The sequence below is a fragment of the Canis lupus genome, chromosome 35, assembly GCF_011100685.1.
Source record: "Canis lupus familiaris isolate Mischka breed German Shepherd chromosome 35, alternate assembly UU_Cfam_GSD_1.0, whole genome shotgun sequence".
Taxonomy (NCBI): domain Eukaryota; kingdom Metazoa; phylum Chordata; class Mammalia; order Carnivora; family Canidae; genus Canis; species Canis lupus.
This window is the reverse complement of record NC_049256.1, coordinates 13,839,426-13,860,010: the sequence shown is the minus strand read 5'-3', so window position 1 is coordinate 13,860,010 and position 20,585 is coordinate 13,839,426. Positions and strand designations below refer to the sequence as shown.

Sequence of the window (20,585 nt, the reverse complement as noted above, 5' to 3'; positions counted from 1 at the left end):
CCGTAGTGATCACCACGTCTCTCCACAGACGCCAGTGTTGGCACTTCTAGGAGTCACACAGGTTTTTTTTTTTTTTTTTTTTTTTTTAAATGCACTCGGGCACAGGTGAGGGGCTGAGATAAGCTGAGGCACCAGTATTTTCCAGTGGAGACATGAGGTCATTTCTCTGTGCGGTAATTCTCAATTGGGACTAAATTAAGACTATCAAGGAATCACTTCTTTTGTGCTGCTACAGCACTGTGTATACCTCATGATCACTTATCTCACAGCCTTCTAATTACTGGCTGCCAGCTTGGTGTCTTCCAGGAGAGTGTGTTCAGTGTAGGCAGACACTGTCTTATTTAGCTCTCGTTGCTCTGAGCCTGCCATTTAGGAGATCTTGGGTAAGTATTTGTTGAACAAAAGAATTTGCCAGAGAAGCCCGAGCTAAACAATGGGGCAGTGTGAGCCATGAAGGAGCATCAGACAGAAAAAGATGCTCCTTTTACATTGTTTTTTTTTCCCCAGTACTTCATTGCTGAGGTTTCTGTGATCAAATGCTATCATTTCTATGGCATAATTCTGAAAAGAGTGAAAGTCTTAGCTGTATTCAAATAATCACCCTGGCCTCAGATCTAGCTTGATGTGCAGTATTTTGTTTTCCAAGCTTGATGCAGGGAGTCGGACAGCAGAAAGCTCCCTTGGCATATGACCTTGAGCTACAAAGCGCTCTGCTAGGGGGCAGGCAGGCAGCCCAGGCTGGGAGCCTGCAGCTTTGGATGATAGAAGACAGATATGGATGTGTCCTGGCCAGCCACGACCCGGAGCACAGCACACTGGGGAAGGATAACTCTGGATTTTCCACCCAGAAAGCAAAACTAGTTCGTTAATACTGTACTGAGCACTGGAAATTTGCTCAGAGAGTAGATTTCAGGTGCTCTCATTACACACACAAAAAATGGTAACTATGTGGGGAGATGATATGTTCATTAGATTGACTGTAACAATTATTTTACCATATGTATAACCAACCCATCATGTTGCATATCTTAAATATACGCAATTTTTGTTTAAAAAAATAAGGGGAGTGTTGAAGTCAAGAGATAAAGAGACATAAAAAAAAAGAAATAAACAGACATGAATAAAGCTGTACATCTTAAAGTTCTCTCAATATCTGGGGATACAAATCCACCCTGTGTTTTTCTGTGGCTCTGCTGGTACTCCATGGTATAGAAAGACCATGATTTATGTAACCAGCCTCAATTGATATCATTTGTCTTCTTTTCAGTTTTCTAATATTATAAACAATCTGTAAAGAACCACCTTGTATATCCATCTCCCTATAATTCTGCACACATACGTGTAGGTTAACTGGAGATTTTCAACTCCTTTTGGGCATGTCCTTCCTCAAGTCTGTCACTTTGCAGCATCTTTTCCTGTCTCCAGAATCTTTCCTTGCCTTACCATCCTTTGCTAGGTTGATGAATTGCAAGGTCAAGGGTGTGTGCGTTTAAAATTTCAGTTACTTGGGGCACCTGGATGACTCAGTTGGTTGAGCCTCTGAATCTTGATTTCAGCTCAGGTCATGATGTCAGGGTTGTGGTTTGGAGCCCTGCATTGGGCTCCCTGCTCAGTGTGGAGTCAGCTGGAGAATCTCCCTTTGCAGCCCCTGCCCCCCGCATATGCGTGCACGCTCTCCAAAATAAATAAAATCTTAAAAATTTTTTTTGGTTACTCTTGAGGTACCTGGCTGTGACTGGCTCAGTTAGTGGAACCTGTGATTCTTGATCTCAGGGTTGTGAGTTCAAGTCCCATGTTGGGTTTATAGATTACTCAAAAATCCTTTTTTTTTTTTTTTTTTTAAGACTCTATCCATTCATGAGAGAGAGAGAGGCAGAGGGAGAAGTAGGCTCCATGCAGGGAGCCTGATGTGGGACTCGACCCTGGGTCTCCAGGACCAGGCCCTGGGCTGAAGGCAGGCGCTCAACCACTGAGCCATCTGGGTTGCCCTCAAAAATCTTTTTTTAAAAAATGGTCAGCTTTAAAAGGAATTAATATCTTTAAAAAATTGTTTTTGATTACTCTTACCAAAATCGTCCTCTAAAACAGCCTGCATTGATTCACCCTCCCACTAATATCATATGAGAGCGGCTGTATTGTACTCTACTAGCTGACATGGTGTAACCAACAATTTCTTTTACTTTTACCAAAGTCATTAGTGAAAAACAGTATCTTACTAGTTTCAATTTGTGTTTAATTATGAGTGAGGGTGAGATCTTTTTTATATTGATGGAACATTTGTGTCCTTCAATTTTTTAGTTCATGTCCTTTGCCCAATTTATTTTGAATTGAAATAGGACCTCTGCTACAGTCCTGCTTAAAACTTTTATTGGTAACCCACTGTCTGTAAGATAAAGTCTGACATCCCTAATATGACAAATAAGGGCTAGGACCTAGTTCATTCTAAGCCTCTTCTCATGGTTGCTACCCTGACTCAACATTGATGGTCCAGTAACACCTGGCTGCTTGTGGCTCCTAGTTCTCACTGGGTCTTCAATACAGATTCACTGGTTAATTGAAGAAATTCCAATTTTCATATAATTCACCTTAACTAAAGAACTGTCTTGGAACATTCAATTATTTCCTGGAGTATTTTATTTTGTTCTTGTCAATCCTGCTATAGGGGACCTTTTGTAAATAATATTTCATTTGTGGTTTCTGCTTGTTCACTCTGGTAACAATATCAAGAGATCTTCTCGCCAGCTCTTACTAAAGTTCTCCTTAAAGTTCAGGTATTCTGATGGGGAAAATGTTACACTACACTTGGGTTGCAACATTCACACTAGGAGTTTAATATTAGCTACAAGAGAAGAAATGTGTCCAAATAGAGGCCAGTGGTCACAGTCACTCTGGACAGATTGTCTAATGTTGGCATATCGTAGGAAAGAGGCCCCCTGTTCCTCGCCTGATTTCTCACTGACCACACTTATAACCTAACACTACATGTCTCTCTGTTGCAACCATGAGAGTGTGAAGTCATTACTCTCTGCATCACATCACAACCTTTCTGGAAAGCAAGGGCTAAAAAAAAATATTCACACCCAGTGTGCCCCTAAACCAGTCTCTACGCTAAAGAAAAAAGTACATAAGAAGGAAATGCTACGTACACAGATGCTAGTGGCAGGGTTATTTATAACAGCACACGCCCAAGAGAATGTGTTACAGTCAGGAGCCTTGGCTGACTAGGAGCAAGAATTCTACTACCACATACCACTACATTAAAAAATTAAAATAAGAGATATTTTTTAATGGGATGCATGGAGATAAAGGAAATGACTGTTTTGCTTTCAACTATGTGAAATTAGTAAAATTGCAAGCAAATATGTATAAATGATCGTAATTTTTAAGGATGTCAAGATGAAAGGTGAATTTTCTATTTTCAAACTTGAATGGACTCTTATTATTTTCATTTAAAGAAATCTCTTTCATATTTGCTATTTAGAATCCAAATACAAAATTATGACCATAACTACCGTATACAGGGGTGCAGTGTGTGATGAACGTGTTGACTTGTTGAGAGAGATTTTGTTACATACCTAGGATTAGAATTCAACACACAGGAGCCCACCAGCCTTCCCAGACACACCAGACACTGATGTGACTACAGCCGTGAGGGAAGGCACACGATTACCAGAATCTCTGTAAATATCTACCTGACCCAGATCTATCAAACGATGTTTCAGTTATTCATGAGGCAGGTGAGAATTATCCTCGGTGTAATGGCAGATCTCCTGGTAACGAATCTTCCCAGTTGCCCATGCATGAAATAGAGTTTTGTGTTATGATGGATAAATTGTACAGCTTTTTTTTTAAACGTAGGGATATGGTATTGTATAAGGAGGTTGTAGAATATTACAGTTCATAGCTGCTTCATATAATCTTCACAGAAATGTCTGGAAATATAATTAGCTTGGTGCTCTAACCACTGCATTCAACAACCCCTTCCTGTGTGCCAAGAAGCATTTAAAAGCCCTTTTCACGGGCTTCCTTGAAAACCATTTGCAGTGGTAGCAAGCAGCTTCCTACAATCTCAGAGTATCTCAAGTCTCCCAAGAAGCCATGGAATAGAGAGCCTGGGAACATGAAACAGAGCAGCTTTTCCGTGGACCCAGAAATGCATTTGTCCCCTTCAGAAACTTAACACTTGTTAAAGGGCAAAAATAGATGAGACATTACAGCAGTCTTCTATGCCAAAATTGTATCTGTGTCTGAACGTCATTAGCACTGCTCCCTGACTTCCCCACAAAGACCCCTCACAATGCCACTTAATTATAACCCCCTGTGATTAGACAGGAAGGTACCCCCCAGGCATTTGGGGTGAGCCCCCACGTCCTCTTCCCCAGGTCAGGCTGCCACTCAAAGCAGGTACGTGGTACACAACGCTTTCTTTCATCCATGTGGTTTCATTAAAATCTCACACATTTTGTATTCACACAATGCCCCTGATCCAACTCTCCCCTGGGCTAACAAAAAGAAGGAAGACCTTTAAAACTTGACCTTCAAAAACCATTTGATTCATGTGTGGGCTCACGGTCTGTTTTTCTATTACGGTTACTTGGTATTTCTTTCATCAAATAAGCCCCAAATTCTAATTGCCTAACATCTTCCCTGTAACTTCTACGACTCAACAAGGAAACCAATGACAACAAAATCAATCAACCGACACGCAGGAACTCATTTTTTAAAGGGACAAGGTACAACATCATGAAGGTATTTTTTCTTTGCCTCGGGAATGCCAGTGTTAGTCATTGAAATCATGGAGTCTTATTTCCAGTATTATTTTGTTTTAAGGAGATCAGCTTTCCGAATTCAAGAGTGGTTAACACCTACCTAACCTAGATGTGCATACGTACCTCTTAACCTTTTCACTCTTTATGCTTTCTAGTCACGTGGAACGGTGATATTTCCGAGCAAAGCCCAGGAGACTGGGAAGGGAGACAGGCTTGCATTCAAGTCCTCTAGGGCTTTACCGTTAACCAGCTGAGTGATCCTGGGCAAGTTAGTGACCCTTCCTAAGCCTCATTATCGTCACCTATAAAACAATGTTAGCAGTAAGGGACTCCTAGGACTGGAGAGGCAGTAAGAGCTGCATTGCACCTGCTTCGGTATTTTGTCATTCATTGCCCACTGACCATCAGCTATTACCTCTGTGATTAGTTGTGCTAGCACGTTATGATGTTGTTTATAGTGAAGCAAAGGGAAAAAGCCAAAGATTTCTGGGAAAACCCAAGAGACCCAGCTGAATGTCTATATTAAAGTGGTAGTGGAGGAAGGAAGGTGATGCATGCCTATAATCAGAACTGGTTATGGAAATAAAATTGATACGTGATTCTAAGGTATTTCCAGAGTGAACAATGATGATTCATTTCATAGCATCAGGGTGCTTTTGGAGGAGAAGCCTGTGAGAGCAGAAAGGAGGCATTTGGTGTGTGCATACTTATTTGGGGAGGACGGAGGGGTAGTGGGAAGGCCCTGCAAAGTGCTGGCCTCAGGGTTGAAATCTTTACAAAACTGAATTTCTGAATTCAATGGAATTTTGCTTTTGGCTCACGGAGAATGGACTCTAATGCTGCCCTATGGATGCAGCCAGCAAATATCTGGGAACTTAATGAACTCAGGAGACATCAGAGCTTCAGACAGGATAAATGAGCGCTCTCAGAAGAGGAGGGGGGAAATATGAGAGGATGACCAGAGCTAGGGAAGAGGAGCAAAGAAAGAACATGGTGTTGCACATGAAGAGCGACGCCCAAAGCCATGAGAGGAGGGTCTGGAAGTGGGGACCTGCCTGGGGTCTGCTGGCATACAAGCAGGTGACCAGAGCAGTCCGGAGCCTCAGAGAAGGACAGACATGTGGGAGAGGACAGAATGAATTCGTGGTGGAAGAGACTGGCACTGGGACAGAATTTCTGATCAAGACATCCGGCAGGTGAAGAGCAAGATGGGAGGCAGACACGCAGTTTGAGGTCTGGGAAGGAGGTACTGAATCCATCAAAGATGCTATGGGACCCCACCACCATGAATTCATTTAGCCGAAATGGCAGGCAGTTGAGTGCCTTTTTCATGTTCTTAGGAGTCTTGGTTCCAAGTGGTCCCTTCTACTTTCTCTTGCGAGTTAACTGGCACTTCTCTTCTGTCTGTAGAACAGGACTGACCTCAGAGTCTGTGGCTTGTGTCCAGGCGGTCTGTACAGAGTGACCATGCCCCCTACCTTGCCTGGCACAGGCCTGTTTCAGGCTCTCTGCCCCAGTCTAAGTGGTAATGGCATCTCATTTTATAGTCAAAAAATGGCCAGGTTTGGAAAATAAAGTATATGGTCATCCTGTTTACACCTTTCTCTATTTTTTTGACCACTCTGCCTGGCCACTGAGCTGATTTTCCAAAGGAGACTACACCCACGTTGTTTCACCTCGCACAAGAACATCTTTTTATAAATCACACATGTTTTTGCCGATGGTATCGCAAAGGGAGAAACAGGATGGGGCATTTCCTCAGAAGCCATTGTGTTTGTTCACTTAACTGTAAATTCATAGAGAGCAGGAAATACTCGTTGGTACCTAGGAAAACACAGGATAAGCTCCTGCTATGCACAATTACACAACGTGTCTAAAAGCAGGTTCTTATACCCAGTGTCTAAATAAAACTACCTAAATTTAAGAGAATCTCATTGGAATTGTTACTTTATATGTACACCATATCCAAAGACTATGAGATAAGTCTTTCCTTACTCTTTGATGATTATTTTTTAATGCATTTCTGTGGGGGGGGGGTAGAAGTCATGGTAGATAAAGCTTACATACAACGTATCATGTGGAGGGACTGTTCTAAGAGCTTTCCAACATTAAATTCTTTTTCAATCCTCATAACTTTATGAGGTACCAGTTTTATTTCGATTTTATTTTTTTTAAAGATTTTATTTATTTATTTGAGAGAAAGAGTGAGAGCAAGAGAGAACACAAATAGAGTGGAGGCAGAGAGGGAGAGGGGGAAGCAGACTCCCCGCCGAGCAGGGAGGACGACTCAGGGCCCTGGGATCATGACCTGAGCTGAAAGCAGATGCTTAACTGACTGACCCACTCAGGCACCAGTATTCCTATTTTAGACAAGAACACTGAGCACACAGGGTACAAACAACCTGTCTGTGGTAATGTGGTGGTTGGGCTACACGGTCTGTGTCCTAACCATGGTTCCATACCACCTGCCACACTGAACTCTTGGCTTGTTATAGAAGTCAGTAGACCAAGAACACAACTCATGGTAAATGCTCTATGGCTGGTGTCCTTTCAGAATCAGCTCTGCAAATGTCTAGCTGTAAATCTAGCAACCACTCTGAGGTCTATGTGATCACCCACTGATTGCCTAATGTACACATGTTTTGTTCCCAGATGAGACACATCATGTTCTGCTGTAAATACAAATGTAATGGTTTCGAATGGTATTTCTCTGGAGCCAGTATCAATCTGCTCTTTCTTAGCCATTCAACAAATGGAAAACAGTGGGTAGACATGGCATCACACTAGATACTATGAGACACAAACGGGGATGAGTAAGATATTAACCACTGCCTTGAAAGGCCTTCAAGAAAGATTCACATTGTGCCTTCTGTGACAATTTTCATCGATGAGCTTCTCTTCCTTCACAAGTTGGTTTTTCCGAGATGTGTCAGAAAAGGAAACTGTTCTAGGACATCACTGGGAAGTAGATGAACTCCATGTTAGAAAGCATCTGAATCATGAGTTCCCACACTCATGGCTCTGAAACACAATATAGGTGATAAGACTTAGGCTAAGTTCAAATTCCAGGTCTGCCATTTCTAATTAGAAATTATTTCACTCCTCCAGAGTGAAATGAGGTACCACTTTTATTTCGATTTTATTCTTGGTTTCTTCACCTGTCAAATTAAGTTAAGAGTATCATGGAGGTCTGCTTGTGTAATTAGGGCTCATAAGGCATGGAAAGGGTCAAGTGTATTTCACATGCACAGAAGACACAATAGTGATTGCTGTTGTTGTTCTCTATATAAAATTGGTGAAGCAAATCCTATCTAGAAAGAACAGAAGGAGCAGGAGTTGTAGCCTTGTTACACCTTGAACAATGGTGGATAGCTTCCATAGACAGCAGCCAATGAACCATGCTCCTGGCATTCACACCCTCACCCCCTTGTCTAGTCTGACCCAACAATAAGTCTGGTCCCGTGACTGCTTTTAACCAACAGAAAACTGTGAATGAGATACTGGACTAATTCTGGACTGAGTCTTAAAAGGCCTTGCATTCTTGGAGGCCCTGAGCTGCCCTGCTGGAAAGACCACATGAAGAGACCACATGGAATGGCACTGAGAATCTATGGAGGAAAAGAGGGGTCCAGCTTACCCTATGTCCTGCTGAGCCTCCTGATGACCCCAATCCCATGTGTCTGCAGACATAGGACATCCCAAGAGAGCCTGGCCACAGAACCACCCAGCTGAGCTCAAGCAATCATCAGGTCACAGAATACCATTAGGTTGTTGCTCTAAGCCACTACTATGTTGAGGGGTGTTTTGTTACATTACAAGAGATAACCCAAAAAACAGCATTGCCCAAATAATCTGAAATCAAACACACAATGTCATATAACCGCCCCAATTTATAATTCAGAAAAACTGAAAAACAATCCTGAATGATGAAAAATCTCTTGAAAGTTGTGTGTTTCAGTAAATACCCTCACCTCTCCACTTTCAGATCTTGATAAGCTGAGGAGCTTGTATGGTAGGCTGGCTACCTCCTTCTAGCTCCATATGTACTCATTAGACACCCACTATGTCAGATGTTTGCTCAATCCCAGGAGACAAGGAAGAAAAGGCAGGATCTCTGTCACTAAGGAATTTATAGCCTTGGGCAGCCCAGGTGGCTCAGCGGTTTAGCACCTCCTTCAGCCCAGGGCATGATCCTGGAGACCAGGGATCGAGTCCCACATCGGGCTCCCTGCTTTGGAGCCTGCTTCTCTCTCTGCCTGTGTCTCTGCCTCTCTCTCTTTGTGTCTGTCATGAATAAATAAATAAAATCTTAAAAAAAAAGAATTTATAGCCTTGATACACAAGAAAAGAGTGATGGATGAAGGTCACCTTGAGAGGAAACAGTGACATCTTTACCATCCCAGCCCTAGGAAGGTACTGATCTCCAGAGTCTTTTGCCTTTATCAGAGATTTTTTTTTTAAACTGGGCCACTGAGTCTACTTTGCCTTCCAACCCCTAGGTGTTCCCTTTGAGGGTCATGATGGAGATGCTGGTAAGAATATTCTTTGCATGTCCATGCTCAGCTCCAGTTACCCAAAGAGAATGTGTGATTTACCCAGATGCTGAAGGCTAGACAGCTTGGTTTGATGATTTCTTATTAAAATCAGATGCTAAATAGTGCTCCAATTATTTGCATGTTTGTTTTTCCTAGTCACAAGAAATGTCATTACTGAAAAATGTGTGGAAATATATTTATTTGGCTTCGCAGTCACTCTGCCGATGTTTCTACTTCCCTTGGAATGTCAAAGCCACGTTAAGGCAAATTTTCCATCTTGACACAGTCCAACTAATCTTAAAAAAAAAGCACCTCCCTTGAAGCTCATTTCCCATTTTGCTGACTACTATCTATTTCTCCTTCTCCCTCCTGGCCAAACCTCTTAAAAGAAGTCTACTTCTTCTCGCATTCATATCTTAACCATATGCTTCCTAACTCCCAGCCAGAAGGCTTCCCTGAACCTGTTCTCCCAAAAACACCCACGATGATTGGTCACTAAACACATGGGATACTTACCATCCCGTCAGGACCCACCAGAGCAGACCCTTCTCCATGCCTGAATGCTCCCCTGTTCTGCACAAATGATGCTACCAGTGCCTCTTGTTTTTCCCCCCTAGCTCTCTAGTGGGTCTTGTCTGTCTCCCCAGAAGCTCCACTGCCTGTACGTGTAACTTACAAGTTGGTAGCACCCTCAGGGTGCTCCTACTGCAGCCCTACTTTGCTTCCAACTTCCTATTTTCACCTTGGAGTTTCTATCCCATGGCTTCAAATGAATCCACAGACATACATGACTTCCAAATCTGCATTTCCAGCCAGACCTCTCCTGATCCCAGTTCTCTACATCCAATATCCTTCTTCTCTTGAGTATCCCAGAAGCACCTGAAAGCCAGCATACCCCCAAATAAACCATTTCCCCCACCAATGCATTGGTCTTCGGTGTTCCTGATGGGGTGAGTGGTACCTCCACCTTGCCTGACTGCTCAGCAAGAAGCCAGAGTGGTTCCTTACTGCCCTCCTCACCCTCCACATCCAGTCTGTAATCAAGTCATGCTCATTCTGTCTCCTAAAGATCTCTTGCCAACGTCTATAGTCTTCAGAGCCTAAAGCCACTGTTTTAGTCTGGGATATCTTCATCTCTCTCCAGCATCATAATCAACCACCTGCTTCCTTCCAGCCAACGGTTTACTTGTGACTGGAATCAACAGGAATACACAATATCCCATTTGATTCCATGATAGCAAGAAGGTGACCCCTTAAACTGTATCATGGTTTTCTCTCATTCCACAAATACACAGAAGTAGTTTTATTATAAACTGAAAATGATGTTTGGTCACACTCCAAACATTTCCCATTTCCCATGCTGTAAGAATGATCTTTCTAAAAGGTGAGTCCTCTGACAGCTTTAGTAGGATGCTGCATTGGGATAAAGTCTGGACTCTGTAACAGACCCTGTAAGGCCCTTCATGAGCAGATCCTTGCCCACTTCTTCATTCATCCTCATCGCTCACTACTCTGCTTCTCCCCCAGCAATCCTTCTCAAACCACAGCTTCCCTCTCAAGCTGTAGACTGGCAATCTCTCCTTCTCTCTTCTCCAGACTCTCCTGTGTTCTGTTCTTCCCACCAGGAGAGAAGACTCCCTCCCTAACACCTTGGTTAAACAACCAGTTCTCTAGGGAACCTTTCCTGCTAACCTGTAACTCAGCTGGGTTTGTCTAATTTGAGTTCTTGGAGCCCCTGGGTGTCTCCTCTAATATCACAGACACTGTACTGTAATTGCTAGCTTTATTATCTATTTTTTTTTCTCTTCAAGATCATAACCTTTTGGAGGAAGGGGCCATGTCTGTCCTTGTCGTTACATTTTTGGGGATAATGGGGGTATCTGGCACATAAACAAACAACATGCCAAGCTTACCAAACTCTCTATGGCTTTACAGAAGTTTAAAAACCTAAATTCTGACCAAGTAGATAATATTACTTTGTTAGTTTGAAAGGGAGACTCCAAGGTAACAGTAAGGTTAGGGTGCAAAGGTCCACACCATCTCTCTCAAGCACACACGCACTTGATTATGAGCATTAATGTTTGTAATACATCGATTTCATGTCTATGCCTGAGGGGGGAAAATACAAACTTCCAACTCCAGAGCTGTCCAGTGATGGTCCACAGGACCTTTATTTACGGTGGGCAGAGCTGATCTTATGCTGGACATAAAGCCAATGATTCCATTGATTAACAGTGATTTTCAATCCTGCATGACAAAATGATGTCAATATAAGCCTCCATGAAAACCTTAGGGTTTCTCTCTCTCCAGGAAGTGTACATGTACTCCCCTTACTGCAGGACATGCTAGGAATTCCTAGTAGCGAGGAATTGGCAATGTGGGGTTGGCATGCCAGCCAACCACTCTGGATATTAGCCACGGCTCTTTCTGAAGAGCTCTGAAGCCCATCACACCAAGTCCAAAGGCAGAATCCAGTGTAGATGGTCTTCATTATCCAAGGAGCAACAATTATTTGAAAAGCAACAAGTCCAGAGACACAGGCTTCCCAGGAAGAGATTCCTGGAAACGAGCAGTTGCTGAAGTCATCAGAGACTCTGGGTAAATCAATGCAAGAAATAAAGGAAGAGGAGTCTGACCCTGAGAGAAAGGGGTAGCCAGCAACTAGAGGAAGTAGTTAGCTCACAGGCCAGGGTTCAGGGTTGGCTCTTACTCTACTGGGAGATTTGGGATGAGCAGAACCTACAGCAGAAGAGCAGAGGGGCTCAGTGAGAGGAGCACCATGCTCATGAGAGTACCTGTAAGTGTCCTGTCCACAGACCCCACAACATCAGTATCACGTTGTACAGAAAACACTGGGCAAAAACACGCAGACTATTCCTGCACTCCATCATGAATATGAAGGGAGCCCCCCAACATATTCAGGCCTGGTCCTTCATTATCACCAGCAGGCAGGTAGGGGCTGACACGGACAGAGTCCATGGTTCACGTGTCCCCAGTTGTGTCACAGGGGACAGGCCATCAATGAGTCCTATTTCTTTCTTTTCCTTTGATCTTAGCGGGGAGGATTTCGGGGTTAATAGGGAGGAGGAGGGAGGAGGAGGAGGGAGGGAGGGGGAGGAGGGAGGAGGGAGGGTGAGGGGGGGGAGGGAGCGGGTAGGGAGGGGAGGCCGGAGGGATGGGGTATTGAGCTTTCTTTCTTTCGTTTTTAGGAGGTCTTTTATTCTGTTCTTGTCTGTTGCTTTCTTTTTTTATTCTTCTGTTTCTTCGTTTTTCTTTCTTTTCTTCTTTCTTTCTTCTGTTTTCTGCTTTCTCTTTCTTTCTCTTTCCTCTTATGAATCCTGTTTCAAAGTCCCTGCCTTATACCACCAGTTCATTAGGTGGGTGTGCTAATAGGCAGAGTGAACGTTTAAAAGGCAACCTTTGATTTTTTATGAATCACTTAGGTTGCAGTACTTTATTTTGTTAAGATTTTATTTATTTATTCATGAGAGTCACATAGAGAGAGGAGCGGAGACATAGGCAGAGGGGACTCAATCCTGGGACCCTTAGGATGACAGCCTGAGCTAAAGGCTAATGCTCAACCACTGAGCCTACCCAGGTACCCCAGGATACAGTACTTTAAAGGTATGATGGACTGAAATGTCTCAATTTGAAAAAGGAAAGGAGAATCTTTCCAAGAAAATGTTAATTCAGGAATTAGTTGAATGCTGAAACCAAAGAGAAAAGTTCCTTTTGTTTCTTGATCGAATATAGCAAATTAAATCCGCACAAAATTTGGCAAATAAGGTATGTGTGTCTACTAGTGGATGGGATCACTGACCCAATGTTTCTAGCAGCAATATCCATAATAGCTAAACTGTGGAAGGAGCCTCGGTGTCCGTCAAAAGATGAATGGTTAAATAATTTCTTAACTTAATCCTCTACCTCAGCCACCCATTTCTTTAGTTTTAGTCTGTGTTTTGTCTCTACTTTGAAAATCACTTATTCAGGACACAGCTGGGGACTCAGGTGCCCCTGCTCTTCTAGCATGCTTCTGGCTACCAGGCCTACTGATGGTTCTAAAAGTCTTGGACTCCTTTGGAACCTGAAAGTCTATCGACTTTCCTTTCTTATCCAATTTAAAGTCAATACTGTAGTGGATTAAACTGTATCTGTGCAAAGATAGGTTCAAGCCCTAATAGCTTACCTGGTGTGTGTGTGTGTGTGTGTGTGTGTGTGTGTGTGTGTGTGTGTGACCTTACTTGGAAATGGTCTTTGCAGATATAACTCAGTTAAAAGTCTCTAAATGAGATGGCCTTGGATATAGGGTGGACCCTTCATCCAATGTCTTATTGTCCTTATAAGACAAAGGAAAGGGAGACTGGTAACACAGAAGGACATAGAGGAAAGGTCATATCCAGACAGAGGTAGAGATTAGAGTGATGTAGCCACCAGCCAAGGAATGCTAAGGATAGCCCAGCAGCCACCAGGAGTTAGAAGAAAGGTGTGGACCACACTCCCCTCAGCTTTCAGCAGAAAGCAACCCTTGCCAACACCTGGATTTTGGACTTTGGACCTTTGCAACTGTGAAAGAATGAATTTCTGTGGTTCTAAATCACTAAATTTGTGGTGATTTGTTACAGCAGGCCTAGGAAATTGATACACATGCCCTTAATCTCCTCTGCTCCATCCACCCCCACTTTTTAATCCATCTGGCAAAATCCCAGTGCTAGAAGGACCCAACTGTCTGCTTCATCTAGAGCTGTATTTGGACAGCCAAAGCCCCTGGAGAAAGTCACTGGTGCCATGTAGTGTCATAATCATCATCCTGAAACTGGCTTAACTCTGCAGGTCCCACTCCTGCCGTCTCCGTGAAAGATGAGCTGATTTATTACGTGGTAAAGCTCAGCTGCCAGATAGAGTCATACCCAATTTCCTTCCTTTCTTCCCTCCCTCCCTCTACAGCCAGCCCCTCTGCTGCCCTATTTCACTGCAGGAGGTTTAATTCCTTTTCTGGTAAGAGCTCTTCTATCTGTACCTTCTATCCCACTCATTCCTAGCTTCTCAGCACTTTACCCTCACCTCTCCTCTCATAGATCTTCTGACTCTTTCTCTCTACTGGATCCCTCACACTGGTTTGTAGCACTTTATGTCACTTCCATCGTACGATGACAATGACAAATCAGAAGGCACACAGACAGCCCCCTGTAGACATGTGTACATTTCCTCTGGGGCTCATCCTGTCCTGTCCTTTCCCCACTTCACAGCCAGACTCCTTCAAAAGCTTGTTTTCCCCCGTTTCCTACTAATTTCTCATTCCACTGTAATCTGGCATCTATCCCCAAATAATCTGCCCAGAAAGCTTTTGCAAAGTCATCAGTGAGCTCAAGTTGATCAGAATCCCTAAAGTCGACAGGTGTGTTTTTCTGTGTTGCACTTGGCTTCTCCATGGCAGTGAACATGGTTCATCATACCCTCCTTAAAACATTTTCCATTCCTGGGTCCTGTCACACTACATTCTTCTGGTTTTCCTCCTACCTCTCTAGCCATTGCCTTTTTTCTTTAAAAATTTAAAGTTTCTTTAAAATTGAGGTATAATTAACAATACAGTATTATATTGCTTTCAGGTGTACAATATAATGATTCAACAATTCTATACATTTCTCAGTGTTCATTATGGTAAGTGTACCCTTAATCACCTTCACCTATTTCACTCATCCCCCCACTGTCACCTTTGGCAACCATCATTTAAAAAACAGTTGGAGGACCTGAATAGATATTTTTCCAAAGATGACATACAGATGGCCAACAGACACAAGAAAAGATGTTCAACATCACCAATCACCAGGGAAATGCAAATCAAGACCACGGATCGAGTCCCACTTCAGGCTCTCTGCAGAGAGCCTGCTTCTCCCTCTGCCTGTGTCTCTGACTCTCTCTGTCTCTCATGAATAAATAGATGAATAAATCTTTTTAAAAAACCCACGAGACATCACCTTGCACCTGCCAGAGTGGCTAAAATAAAAATTAAAAAAAAAAGAAGAAGAAATTGCAAGCATTAGTGAGGACGTGGGAAAAAAAAACCCTCATGTACTGTTGGTGAAAATGCAAACTGGTGTAGCCATATACTGTGGAAAACAGTATGGAAGTCCCTCAAAAAATTAAAAATAAAAATATCATATGATCATGCAATTCCACTACTGGGTATTTACCCAAAGAAAACAAAAACACTAATTTGAAAAGATATACATGCCCCTGAGGTTACTGCAGTATTATTTACAAGAGCCAAACTATGGAAGCAGCACAAGTGTCCACCCATAGATGAATGGGTAAAGAAGAGGTGGCATATATTGAATGAAATATTACTCAGCCACAAAACAAATGAGATCTGCCATTTGCAACAACATGGACAGAGCTAGAGCGTATAACACTAAATGAAATAAGTCGGTCAGAGAAAGTCATTGCCTCTCAATCTCCTTTACAAGTTCATCCTCCTCTATCTAGTCACTAGTGATGGTAGTCTTTGCCTCTAAGACAGACTTGGATCCTCTTTTCTTTCCATTCTTTCCACTCTATACGTATTCCCAGCCCATCTTTGACAGTCATCACTCTAATGCGGATATGCGAAGACCCAAGATTTATGCACCCAGTCCAGACCACTTCTTTGCATTCCATATATTCAACTCCCAACTTTGGATATCACAAAATCAACTCCAATTCACACCTAAGATGGATATCATAGCTCCTCTATCCCCCATTCCCTCCCCCTACTCCTCCAAACCTGCCACTCTTCCAAAGTACTCATCTCAGGAAACCCTATAACCATATGCCCTAAAACAACACTACAGTGTCAAACATGACCCTTCTCTCTCTCCCTCCTAAATCCAACTTGTCATTTGGTCCTGAACTTATTCCTCATAACATCTCCCAAACCCACTCATTTCTACTAGCAAATATGAGTCCAAGTTACCATAATCTGTACATGGCCAAATTGGTTTTCCTGGAGCCACACATACTCTTGTCTAATCTGCTGTGCAGGATGAAGGCCTAGAGAGGGTCCAGTCCTTGGTGACCCCTCCAGCCTCGACTGACAGCGTACTCCTAGCTCTCCACTCTCTAGCCATTGTTTTCCCAGCCTGTTCATTCCTGTTTCTTCTACTACAGGGCCTTTGCACAGGCTGTTTTGCTGCCTGGAGTTCTTGTTTTCTAAATTCTTACTACTTCCCCAAGATCTCAGTTCAAACTTCTCTTCCTCGAGACAGTTTCTCTGGTCCCTCAGATGGCATCAAGTGTCCCCCTCACTTTCCCAAGTACTTTCCCTTCACTGCCCTAATCATAATTGTGATCCCACCTGTATCCATGTGTTTCGATTGCCTGCCTCTCCCACTACACTGTGCATGCCACAAGGTCACCAACAAGGTCTGCTTTTGCTCACAGTTATCTATCTCCAGAGCGGGTACAGTTTCAGCATGGGTAGGCATTCAGTAACGTTTTTTAATTTTTAAAAATATCGTGTTGCTCAAGGCCCTAGGTATGCGGAAAAGCTTAGAAGCACAAAGGGACTTCTGGCACATTGCAGATTTCCAGGGCCAACCCCCTACAGCTTATGATTTTCTGTCAAGAGGAAATAAAAGCATAACTCAGTGGCATCTTCATCGTTTATTCCTGCCAGTTCTATTTTTCTATAAATACAGTCCTCATTTTCAAGGAATTTGGATAAGATGGTTGCAATTGACTATTTTGGGGAGGCTCTGCTTGCTCTACTTTGGAGGGGATGTTATCATTTGTCTTTGTTCCCAGAGTAGCTCTGGGGGTGTGTGTTGTGGACATACACTGCTGACTCCACACAGGAGGTTGGGTGTGTCAGGCTGTGTTGCAGGCCATGGACATGGCCTCTGAGCACAGGCTGCAAAGCACGTAAGGATCACCTCCCGGAGGACCCATTATTTTACCTTCCAACCATTACTGTTGTTTCCCTACTGTTATGATGCAGGGCTGCTTCGTCCTCCAGTGTTTCCACCACCATCTGGAGTTCAGTCTCAGGATCTTAATGCTGAAGGCTTTGTCAGGACCCTGGCCTTCAGCCTAGCATAGGATGGATGTACAAGCAGCACAAGACACGGAGGCCTTTGAAAAGTTCATACAATTGTTGATGTCAAAATTGAGGGAAATAGTGAGATCCTAACTTTCCAATGCAGTTTTCTTATTGTTATACAACTTAGAAAGTAATGTTTCTGGGCTTATCTTTGAAGATGTGGTATACACAGACACACCTATCCCATAACTTGAGCTATAGGAAAACCATAGCATAGCTGATTATGGCAAATTTTAAGTGGCATCTTAAAAAGTGGCAACTCACTGTGGAAGTACCAAACAGGCCAAGTGTGCATTATGTTCATGCTCTTTCATGTGTTTTAAAAAAAAGTACAGTTTTATTATTTTTTTAAAGTACAGTTTTAAATACAAATGCATAATATAAAGGAATTTATGGACTTGATCTTTGTATCAAAACTGTGGACCTTATTTTACACATGAAAGGGAGGGTATTACATATACACGCATACAACACAAATATATACATATCAGCTAACAGTGGCCAACCATTAACAATCCCATAATCAATCAATCCTCTTGTATATGTACTTAACTCTTACCAATGCATATGAAAGTTTGCACTTCAAAGTATTACTTGAATATATATACAATTTATCATGTTAAACATCCTTATGTTGTCCTTTTTTTTCTCCTGTGGGCTAAAAACTGGTACTACAAGTCTCTCCAAAAATAAGGAATAATATTTCTGAATCCAGTTAAGTACAAAGGAAATGACAGTGCAAACCACTGACTTTTTAAAAAACTAGAATAGCTCACTCAATTCAGGTATCCCTCCACCTATTTGGATATATTCTATAGTATATCCTCTACCTTTTCTACTTCAGGAGGTCAATGTCTCTTTAAAAAAAAAAAAAAAAAGCTTACATCCAAATATCACATTCAACTGCCAAATTCATCAGTTTGGCCAGAGAAATCACAATCACAAGAACTTGCTAAGAATAGCTAATGATAAGAATGATTCAAACCACAACTTTGCCAGTCACGTGTTTCAAATATTTTCTCCCCAAAGAGTTTTAAATGCAAATAATATTCAAACTTTGAATGATCCACGAGTAATTTGAAGTTCTTGTATTTGCATCTGTCAAAGGACCAGTTTCCCAACATCCTGAAATCAGCACACTAGATCTTTGCATGCCAGGAGCATCCGAGCTTTACCTAAAGGTCTCGTCAAATGGACAAAACAAAGCTCCTGATTTGCTGGTAGGAAAGGCATCTGGCACACCATCATTCAGGGGTTCATGCTGATGAATGGACATTGGTTCAATATGTGTTTGTGTGATTGTAAGCCACTTTCTACCGCAAAGTCAGGAAGACCCTGGTAAGGGATCTTATGGAAATTTTATTTTTTTAAAAAAACTATTTATTTATGAGAGAGAAGGAGAGAGAGAGACAGAGAGACAGAGACAGAGACCATGAGAGAAGGGGCAGAGGGAGAGAATCTGTAGCAGACTCCTTGCTGAGCGCAGACCCCCCACCTCCCCACTTGATCTCATGACTCTGAGATTATGACCTGAACCGAAACCAAGACTGAAATGACTGAGCCATCCAGGAGTCCCAAAACTATTTTTTCCAGAGTTCACAGAACACTACCTAAGAGGTCATGGTCTAGTTTTCCCCTGGGGTGGGGGGATAAAAAGGAGTCATCCATTTAGGGTTTTGCTTGCACGTCAATCTCTCAGCAGTGTTTAGAAATACATGAAAGGCCTACAGGTTTTATTACACCTGTCCAATGACCAGGAGGGTGCAGAATGTAGTCCAGTGAAGGGACTCAGTCCCAGGGCTGACAGGTTTGAGATTACTGTAATTTGGAGGTTCGTTCCAATCTCAAGAATTAACAGATGACAGCAACAGGGCATTGGGGCTTCCACTGAAGGAAAGGTCAGAAAACACGAGCTGGGGCAGCCCAGGTGGCTCAGCAGTTTAGCGCCGCCTTTGGCCAGGGCTTGATCCTGGAAACCTGGGATCAAGTGCCACATCGGGCTCCCTGCATGGAGCCTGCTTCTCCCTCTGCCTGTGTCTCTGCCTTTCTCTCTCTCTCTGTTTCTCATTAATAAATAAATAAAATCTTAAAAAAAAAGAAAAAAAAAAACACGAGCTGGAGAGGTCCATGAGAACCGTCTAAGATTTCAAGACTATCTGCAACTTTCCTATGTTTGCTATTTTCTTTCATTCCCCCAAAGCAATTAGCATGAAAATTCCCAGATCTGCGGATTTATGTTCAGGTACAACAAGCAGCCCCATCTCCCACTTCACAGTTAGTTTGCAAGTGGGAAGGTGGGGAGAGGACCAAGACACAGAAGAGGTGATGATTCTCAGGCGGAGAAAGGCAGGCTGAGGTTTTGAGGATGAAGAGGGAGGAGGAGATTAAAGCCCTGGAGTGTAGACTTGAAAGGACTTGGGCATTCAGTAAGCAAAATCAGAACAAAACAAATAAAAATATCTGCATAGCTATTCCATCATCTTATCTCAAAGCCAACAGGGTGAAATCAGGCCTCTTTCCTTATACCCTTCCCTCCGCACACTCCTACTCATTTAAAATAGATCCACATAGCATGTCACATAAACTCACAATTTTAAGCCAGGTAAAATATTGTTCTTAGCTCTATTTTACAGGTGGGAAAACTGAGATACAGAGTTAAATAAACTGAGCAAGATCAAAGAACTGCTGAATATCAGAACTGGGGCTTGAACCCATGCAGTCTGACTCCAGAGCGTGCTCTTTACCCCTCAGCTAATGCTGACTTCCCTCCAATTCCCCTTCTGCCCACTAAGTCATCAACTGTAGAGTTGTCCCTGCCATTACATGATGCTTTGTTTTCATTCTCCTGCATTTTCCTGTCGTGTCCAACAATCATTCATTCAAGATTTTTCCTCCATGGAATAACCTATTCTCATCTGCCAAAGACCACAAATAACTTATTTTCTGCTACGGGTTGCTTTCTACCAAAGCAGTCCAAATGAGGCTGAACAATAAGAAATGGATTGTCAGTGGTGGAATAAAAGCATTCAATTACAGAAAAGGTGGAATTCTAAGCTCAGATATTTATAGATTAGACACAAGTGGCAGATCAAAACATAACAAAAAACCTAACACACGAGAAAACACACAAGATCTGAAAGCCATTTTTCAACTGCACCAAAGAATTATTCAACACAAGAGCAATTCTAAGGCTTGATTTTTCTTCCC

The 20,585-nt window shown here is 42.6% G+C and overlaps 1 protein-coding gene across 10 annotated transcripts in view; it reads right to left on the bottom strand.

Annotated features, from left to right (window-relative positions):
• The window catches only part of PHACTR1 (phosphatase and actin regulator 1), a 555,031-nt gene that overhangs the window by 186,530 nt on the left and 347,916 nt on the right, over nucleotides 1–20,585 (bottom strand). The gene's annotated exons all lie outside the window — the stretch shown is intronic.